The sequence below is a fragment of the Lathyrus oleraceus genome, chromosome 5 (assembly GCF_024323335.1).
Source record: "Lathyrus oleraceus cultivar Zhongwan6 chromosome 5, CAAS_Psat_ZW6_1.0, whole genome shotgun sequence".
Classification (NCBI taxonomy): domain Eukaryota; kingdom Viridiplantae; phylum Streptophyta; class Magnoliopsida; order Fabales; family Fabaceae; genus Lathyrus; species Lathyrus oleraceus.
Window position 1 is genome coordinate 320,312,565 of NC_066583.1, and position 9,340 is coordinate 320,321,904.

A 9,340-nucleotide genomic window follows, 5' to 3' on the forward strand; every position below is an offset into this window, starting at 1 on the left:
GGTTATCTTTTCCAGATAAAATTCGATCATCGATCTGTCCTTATTTTTTTCTTTCGATCTGATCCATGTGATTGCCTTCACATATATAAAGATAAAGAGTGGATGTGGGAAAACGTTTTTAGCTCTTACACATATTGAGTTTCCCTTGTCTCTTCGACTTTTTCCCTCTAGTTTGAGAGCACATACTTCCCAGAGTAACCGCATTTGTATGTTCACAAATTTGAAATGCTAAAACTTCCATTTTTCAACTTCCTTTCTCGTTTCAGAGCCTTTGCCCTTCTATTTCAGGGTACATTTTCTTCTTCTCAGATTTTACTCAAGTTTTTATAGCATTTTCATTATGATGAGTGGTAACCATTGAAGGTGTGAAAAACACAAGAAAAGCGCGCGGGGGGGGGGGGGGGGGGGGGGGGGTGAATTGCGGTTTAAAAATATTTTTTTTTTACCAACTCAAAAATTCCACACAATCAGAGAACAAAGAGAGAAAGATACAAGGATTTTTATCCTGGTTCGCTTGAAATCAAAGCTACTCCAGTCCACCCACCAAGGTGATTTTGTCTTATACACAACAACTTAATCCACTATAGTCAAACAAATTGCAGAAATCACAAAGAACAACTTTATTTGTCTTCTCAAGGATTCGAGTACAACTTAGTCTCCTTAAGGAAATCATAAAAAATAACTTTCTTTGTCTTCTCAAGGATCCGACTATAACTTAGTCTCCTTAAGAAAATTAAATAAATAAGTTTGAATACAAGTTTTATGTTGCAAGTTGCTTCTACACAAGCAGATTTTACACAAATGAAATATAAACACTTAAAGAAAAGTACACAAAGTTGATAGCTTTTTTCACGTAGAAAACAGTCTTGTAAAATGGTGTAGCAGCATTAGCATTTTCTTCAAGTCTCCAAGTCTTACTTATATAGCATAAGAAAGAGATCTTTGGAGGGAAAAACAGGATACTAAAAGAGCAGCATTCCACTAACGGATTAGTGACAAGTGTGATGAATAGTATTGTCATTCGCCCGTGTTTTCAGGAGTGGAAGGAATATTTTTCATTTGTACTATGTACTATTTTATCACGTACCTACTTTAATCTTATATTCAAATTCATTGGCTTCTGATGAAAAGTTGATGAAGCATGAAGAGAAGAAACACAAAGTTGAAATCTGAATCTTTAGAATCTTTAGTCTGAACCTTAACTACGTCAACGTCTGGCTTGAGATCTTCAGAGTGTTCAGCTAAGTAATAAAACTTCAGAATCTTCAATCAGAACCTTGATAGCATCAGTGTTTGGCATGAGATCTTCAGAGTCTTCAGCTAAGTAACAAAACTTTCGAAGCTTGTCATTCTTCAAAAGCTTGATAATCAGAGTCACATCTAGAAGTAGGGGAGAAGAGATCATTACAGTAGAAACATAGCGTCTTTCCATAACTTCTCAGGAGTGAATTGGCGCAGAAGAAGAAAGAAAATTGTAACAGTAACATAGAGTCTTTTAGAACTTCTTAAGAGTGAATCAGCATAGAAGCAGAAAGAACATTGCAGCAGCAACATAGTGTCTTTCAAAACTTCTTAAGAGTGATTCAACGTATAAGCAAATTTCAGAACAAATGTTCAGAAACTGATGATATTGCACGTCATAAATTCAGAATCAGAGCTAGATGTTAAAGCTACACAATAACAAACCATTAAAGTACCAAAATTGTTCACACACAAATACAACATTGTTATCATCAAAACTCAAAGGTATAGATGCAGAACCAAATCTTGTTCTAACAATCTCCCCCTTTTTTATGATGACAAAACCATGTATTTTGATTAACAGTTTTGTACAGGGTAATCACCAGAAGGATACATCACAAAGAAGCACAAAGCTCCCCCTGAGATGTACAATCCTAAAAAGATAAAATCAGAATGAAAGAATATTTTCCTGATTAACCTTTTTTGCAAAACCAAAGTGATCTTCTATCTGAATATGGGTTGTCTGCAGAAGTTTCTTGAACTTATCCAGAACACTGGTTATCAAAGTCAACACTCTGATGAACTTCACTTCATAAGCTTGGTTGAACTCTTTTTGAAAGAGCTTTAGAGCATGGTTCTTTTTTAAAGAGCTTCAAATCCTGGTTACAAACCCTTTTTAAAGAGCTTCAGAACCTGTTTAAAACCTTAAAACCTTAAAACCTGGTTGAATCAATTCTGGTTAACATGGAATTCCCAATTCCTCAGAACTTGATGTATGGTTATATCTAGTTGGAAGTCTTTCTCAATCGGTGAAGTTAAAACTTCCGACTCAAAGACTAAACCATTTCTTCAGAAACTGGTAACTAAAGAGCTTATGGTGTTCTTGACTTTCCCTGAAAACCAATTAACAAACTATTCTTCGAAGTAGTTGCTAGCAGAAACATTTGACAATGTTTGGGTTCTAAATCACGAACATAGGTATATTAAAATCAATTGTGTTTCCCCCCCCCCCCCCCCCCCTTTATCATCGATCAAAAATACATAGAAAAAATAAAATAAGGAAACAACGAGATTTTATTTATACCAAAATGCCAGAAGGCACAATAGTACAAAAGTTTGCAAAACATATACAAAAACACTTAGACAAAATAACATAAAAGTGCATAAATTATTTTGAAAAACTAAGTGTTTTATGGAGGAGGATGAGGCAAAAATCTAGAGAGAATCATTTTGGACAGAAGATCCTGCATATCCAAACATTGTCTGGCAAGGGAACTTTCTTCCTTCATCTCAGTGAGAGTCTTCAGAATCACTTCAGGAATTACCCCAGAAGAAGTTCCAGCAAAATTTTGATTCTGAGAGACAACAATTTGTTGTTCTGGCACACTGTCTTGAGTTTGTTGTTGATCTTCAAACACGAATTGCTTTCCTTTGTCCAGCTAAGCAGAAGTATCTTCTATGATAACATCTGGATGTTCAGAAGCTTCCTCAAGCTTTGTTGCTACTTCCTCAATTTTAGGAGCAGGAAGACATAGTTGAGCATGATGTAATTGCAAGGATTCCATTGTAGGTTCAAACCTTGAATAGAAATTCCTTTAAGAAACTTTGTATCCAAAGTTCTTCAGCTTATAAATTTTGGAGTTAACCCATCTCCGATATGCTTCCCAGGCCGCATCATTTTTTGCTGGATTAATGGATAGAACACTAGTCCACATAGCAGTGTGAAGAAAATGTTTTGGATCTAATTCAAATTCCTTCAGAATCTTACCAATATTAGGTTCTTTAGGTTTTAGTTGGCTAGGATATCTGATACAAACATCAGTGATTGTAGGGTGAAAGTCAGGGCCATTGCGGGATTGTTCTCATCGACAACGGAGTGAGGAGGAGATTCATGTTGTTGTTGTTGATTTTTAGACATTGTAGAAGATGAACAGATGAATAGTTGCAGAGAGGTTGGCGGTTTGAAAGAGTAAAAGTGTGGGAATAAAGTCAGTGTAGTGTGAAACATGAGTGGATAGGGTTTATATAAAAAATTTAGTAATGATAAAAATAAAAGATACGTCATTAAAGGGGAAAACGTAAAAGTTTTAACCTGGTTTCAAGAAAGAGAAACCCAATGTGTCACACCATTATCACACATGCTTAGAAAGTGGGATAACTATCACCACTAAAACCCACATGATATCAAATGAAATGATAACCATTAAATGGAATAACTGTTCAGAATCAAGAAGACAAATAGATAAGGTTGCTTCTGATTAGAACCTTTATGATTCATGAAACTTCCTCACTTCAGAAAGCTCATGTCTCAGAATCAAACAACACTAAATTCTCAAAACCTAATCAAGAGTTTTGGAAGCTTCACATTATGATAACATCTTTTCATTCTGGACAAGAGTCCATATGTAAAATTTTCAGAATGAAAACGAATCTCTCCTCAGAAATGAGTTTTTTAAAGATATCATCCTATTGATGGTCTATATCAACAAATTTTAAATGGCAAATATCCTTCTGAACATAGTCACGTAAAAAATGATGTTTAATCTTAATATATTTAGCCCTAGAATGTAAGATAGGATTCTTGGATAAATAAATAGCAAAAGTATTATCATAGAGAATAGGAATGCTACTCTAAAACATATGATAATCTTCCAGTTGACTCTTCATCCAGAGTATCTAAGTGATGTATCTAGAAGCTGCAATATACTCAACTTCGATTGTTGAAAGCGCAATTATTAATTGCCTCTTGCTAGACCACGAGATCAGATTATCTCCTAGAAATTGATAACTTCCAGAAGTATTTTTCCTCTTTATTTTGTCTCCAGCATAGTCAGCGTCACAATAAACTACTAACTTGTATTCACTTGATTTTCTATAAAAACAAACCAAGATTAGTAGTACCTTTCAGATACCTAAAGATTCTCTTAACAATAGTTAAGTGAGTCTCCCTAGGGTATAATTGGAAGTGAGCACACAAACAAACACTAAATAAAATATCAGGTCTAGAAGCAGTTAGATAAAGGAAAAAGCTTATCATACCTCTGAATAGCTTCAGATTCACCTTACTACTTACCTTTTCCTTCTCCAGAATGCATGTATGATACATTGGAGTTTTTGCTTGCTTAAATCCTGACAAGTTAAACTTTTTTAGAATTTCTCTTGTATACTTGCTTTGGTGGATGTACGTTCCTTCTAAACATTGATTAATTTGAATCCCCGGGAAGAACCTAAGTTCTCCCATCAGATTCATTTCAAATTCAGCTTGCATTAACTCAACAAAATCCTTGCACAATGAAGCATTAGCATAACCAAATATAATATCATCAACATAAATTTTCACAACCAGAATATCATTCTTAAAGGTTTTGCAGAAAAGCGTTGTGTCTACTTTCTCTCTGGTAAATTCATTTTCCAAAAGGAAGTTACTTAGTATTTCATACTAAGCTCTGGGAACTTATTTCAAACCATATAATGAATTTTTAAGTTTGAAAATAAAATCTGGGTTTTGAGAACTTTCAAAACCAGGGGGTTGGTGCACATACACTTCTTTAAAAACGTACCATTCAAGAATGCACTCTTAACATCCATCTGATATAGAATGATGTTATGATTTACTGCAAACGAAACTAAAAGACGAATAGACTATAATCTGGAAATTGACGCAAAGGTTTTTGTATAGTCTATACCTCCTTATTGACTATAACCTTGTGCTACCAGTTGAGCCTTGTTTCTGACGACTTCACCTTTTTCATTGAGCTTGTTTCTAAACACCCATCTGGTTCCAATGACATGGACACCCTTTGGTTTATGAAAAAGATCCCAAGTGTCGTTTCTGGTTAATTGATTTAGTTCTTCTTGCATAGCCATCATCCATTCATTATCCAGAAGAGCTTCATCAACAGATATGGGCTCTATCATAGATACCAAATCCAGAAGAGTTTCTTCAGAAGGTTTGAACGAAGATCAAGTTCTAACTGATCCATCTTTATCTCCCATTCAGAATAAGAAGTTCTAGGTCTACTCTTCTAATGAGTTGGACCAACGATAATTTCTAGTTGAGTCGCTTCTGAGTCTTTTGCTTCAGCGTCCTTAACTTTTGCTTCTGAGTCTTTATCTCTAGAATCTTTATCCGTGGATTCTGAAAAAATTGATATTCATATCTGCAAATTTCCCAACTAGCTTTGACTTTTCAGGGTCAAGCTTATCATTGAATCTAACATGAATTAATTCCTCGACAATTCGTGTCTTAGTGTTAAAGACTATGCAGTCTTTTAATCGTTCATAATATCCTAACAATAATCACTTATGTTCCTAAGAATCAAACTTTACAAGATTCTCTTTAGTGTTTAACATAAAGCAATCACAACTAAAAGGATGGAAATACGAAATGTTAGGCTTTCTGTTATTCCATAATTCATAAGGAGTCTTACCCGGAATAGGTCTAATAGAAATCATGTTATAAATATAACATGTTGTGTTAACTGCCTCTGCCCAGAAATGCTTAGCCATACCAGTCTCTTGGATCATGGTGCGTGCCATTTCTTACAAAGTCATATTCTTCCTTTCTACAACCCCATTTTATTATGGAGATCTAAGATAGGAGAAATCATGGGAAATTCCATTTGCATCAAAAATATATTTAAAGTTCTTATTTTCAAATTCTCCACCATGATCACTTCTGACTCTGACTATTTTTCAATCCATTTCTACTTGCACTTGTGAACATAAGGTAGAGAACACAGAATGTGACTTATCCTTGTGTTTCAAGAACTTTGCCCATGTCCAACGACTATAGTCATCAATGATGACCAATCCATACTTCTTACCACTGATAGAGGCAGTTTTCACTGGCCCAAACAAATCAATATGCAGAAGCTCTAACAATCTAGAGGTAGAAACAACAGTTTTTGCTTTGAAAGGAGTTGTAGAAAACTTACCTTTATGACATGCTTCACAAAGAGCGTTTGAAGCAAACTTCGGGTTAGGTAAGCCTCTGAATAATCCAAGATTATTTAGCTAAGAAATCCTTTTCATGCTAACATGGGCCAAACGTATATTCCATGCCCATTGCTCCTTAATAACAGACATTAATCATTTTATATTTTGATCCTTAAGATCAGAAAGTCTGATTTTATAAACGTTATTCTTCCTCTTTCCGTTAAAAAGAACATTTCCATCTTTCTAACTGACAGGCTTACATGACTTTTGATTAAAAATGATATCATAACCATTGTCACTAAGTTGAGTGATAAACAATGAGTTATCTATCAAACCATCGACCAAAAGAACATTAGTAATAGAATGGAGATTACCATTACCAATAGTTCTAGAGCCAATGATCTTCCCTTTCTGGTTTCCTCCAAAACCAATGAAGTCTCCAAGCTTAAGTTCCAATTCTTGGAACATATGCCTTTTGTCTATCATGTGCCACTAGCATCCACTATCCAGATACCCTGATTGGTGTCTCAACTAAGCTGCTAAGGATGTCTGCAACATAAATAATCTTATCCTTAGGTACCCATTTTTTGGGTCCTCTTTTGTTTGTTCTCCCAGAGTTTTTTACAACCTTGGGTTTTTGTGCAGCAGGATAATCAAGGGAAATTTATGCATGATACTTGGGTTTCAAAACTGATTTCTTCTTCCATGTCTGTGCAGAACATCCAAGCTCAATGCTAGCATGCACGAAATGCTCATAGAGAGGTTTTGGTTTTACCTTCTGACTTTTGTTAGGTTTTCTAGTTTCTGTATAACCTAGACCTTTATTACCATTTATGCTAACTCCATAGATCATGGAAGCCATTTTACTTCTATCTATGCTTTTAGCCATAAATTATTGGAATGGTCTGTCATATCTGATGATGCAATCAATACCAGAAGCTTCTGAGATTATTTCTTCCTCTAGTTTTGAAATTTTGCTTTTCAAAGCGGAGTTGTTACTTTCTAAAGAAAATATTTTCTCGTCTAGGGAAGAAATATCCTTCTAAAGCTCACTACGGGTTTCAGAAGCAACTACTTAGACTTGTTTAAGGTCCTTGTACCTACTCTGAAGACTTTGGTACTTTTCCAGCATTTCAGAAAGACATGACTCTAAATCAAAATGAGATAGTTTATAAAATAACTTTTCAAAGTCAGAGTCTGATTATGGCTCTGACAACACTTTGTATTTTGGTTCTTCAAAACCTTAAAGATCAGTTATAGTTTCCATCAATGCAACATTGGCTTGTTCCTCATCAGAATCTTCTTCTTCTGATTCTTCCTCAGCTTGATAAGCCCTTGTCTTCTCAAGCTTAGACTTCAAGGAAACATATTTACCTTGCTTATGAGGTCCATCTTCCTCGAGTTCTATCTCATGGCTTCTTAAAGAACTAACAAGTTCTTCAAGACTTATAATATTCAGGTCCTTTGCCAAATTCAAGGAAGTTACCATAGGTCTCCATTTTTTAGGGAGACTTCTAATGATTTTCTTGACATGGACAGTCGTGGAATACCATTTGTCCATAAACTTGAGTCCTGCGACAAGAATCTGAAACTATGAGAACATAGTCTCAATAGTTTCATCGTCTTCCATTTTGAATGCCTCATATTTCTAGATTAAGGCCAAAGCTTTTGTCTCCTTAACTTAAGCATTCCCTTCCTGAGTCATCCTCAGAGAATCAAAGATAGACTTGGCAGAACCTCTGTTTGTTATCTTCTCATACTTAGTATAAGAGATAACATTAAGCAATATTATTCTAGCCTTATGATGATTCTTAAAATCCTTATTTTTTTTGATCTGTCATATCACTTCTTGCTATATTATTTCCTTCAACATTTACTGGGTGAATGTAGCCATCGACTACAAGATCCTAGAGATCAACATCATATCCCAGAGAGAAACTTTTGATTTTGTCTTTCCAGTAATCAAATTTTTCACCATCAAATACTTATGGTTTAGAACTGTAGTGATCTTTATCGTTGTTGTTAGCAACGATTATTATTTCTCACATAAACTGGATCAGTACTGAACATAGTGAAGTGTTGATAAAACTTTATCACAATCAGAACCAGAGCTATGATGCCAATTGAAGCATGGAAAACATAAGAAATTGGGGGTTTGAATTGGGTTTTAAAAACAAATTCTTTTTACCAACTCAAAAACTCCACACAATCAAAAGAACAAAGAGAGAAAGACACAAGGATTTTTATCCTGGTTTGCTTGAAATCAAAGTTACTCCAGTCCATCCGCCAAGATGATTTCGCCTTATACACAAGGAATTAATCCACTATAATCAAACAAATTATAGAAATCACAAAGAACAACTTTCTTGGTCTTCTTAAGGATCCGACTACAACTTAGTCTCATTAAGGAAATTACAAAGAACAACTTTCTTTGTCTTCTCAAGGATCCGACTATAACTTAGTCTCCTTAAGGAAATCAAACAAACAAGTTTGAATACAACTTTTTACAAGTTGCTTCTACATAAGAAGATTTTACACAAATGAAATATAAGCACTTAAAGAAAAGTAAGCACAAAGTCGAGAGCTTTTTCACATAGAAAACAGTCTTGTAAAAATGTTGTAGCAACAATAGCATTTTCTTCAAGTCTCCAAGTCCTACTTATATAGCATAAGAAAGAGATTGTTGAAGGGAAAATCAGAGATAGCAAAAGAGCAGTTATACACTAACAGATTAGTGACAAGTGTGATGAATAGTATTATCCTTCGCCCACATTTTCAGGAGTGGAAGGAATATTTTTTATTTGTACTATGTACTATTTTATCATGTATCTATTTTGATCTTATCTTCAAATTCATTAGCTTATGATGAAAAGTTGATGAAGTATCAAGAGAAGAAACACAAAGCTGAAATCAGAATCTTAAGAATCTATAGTCAAAACCT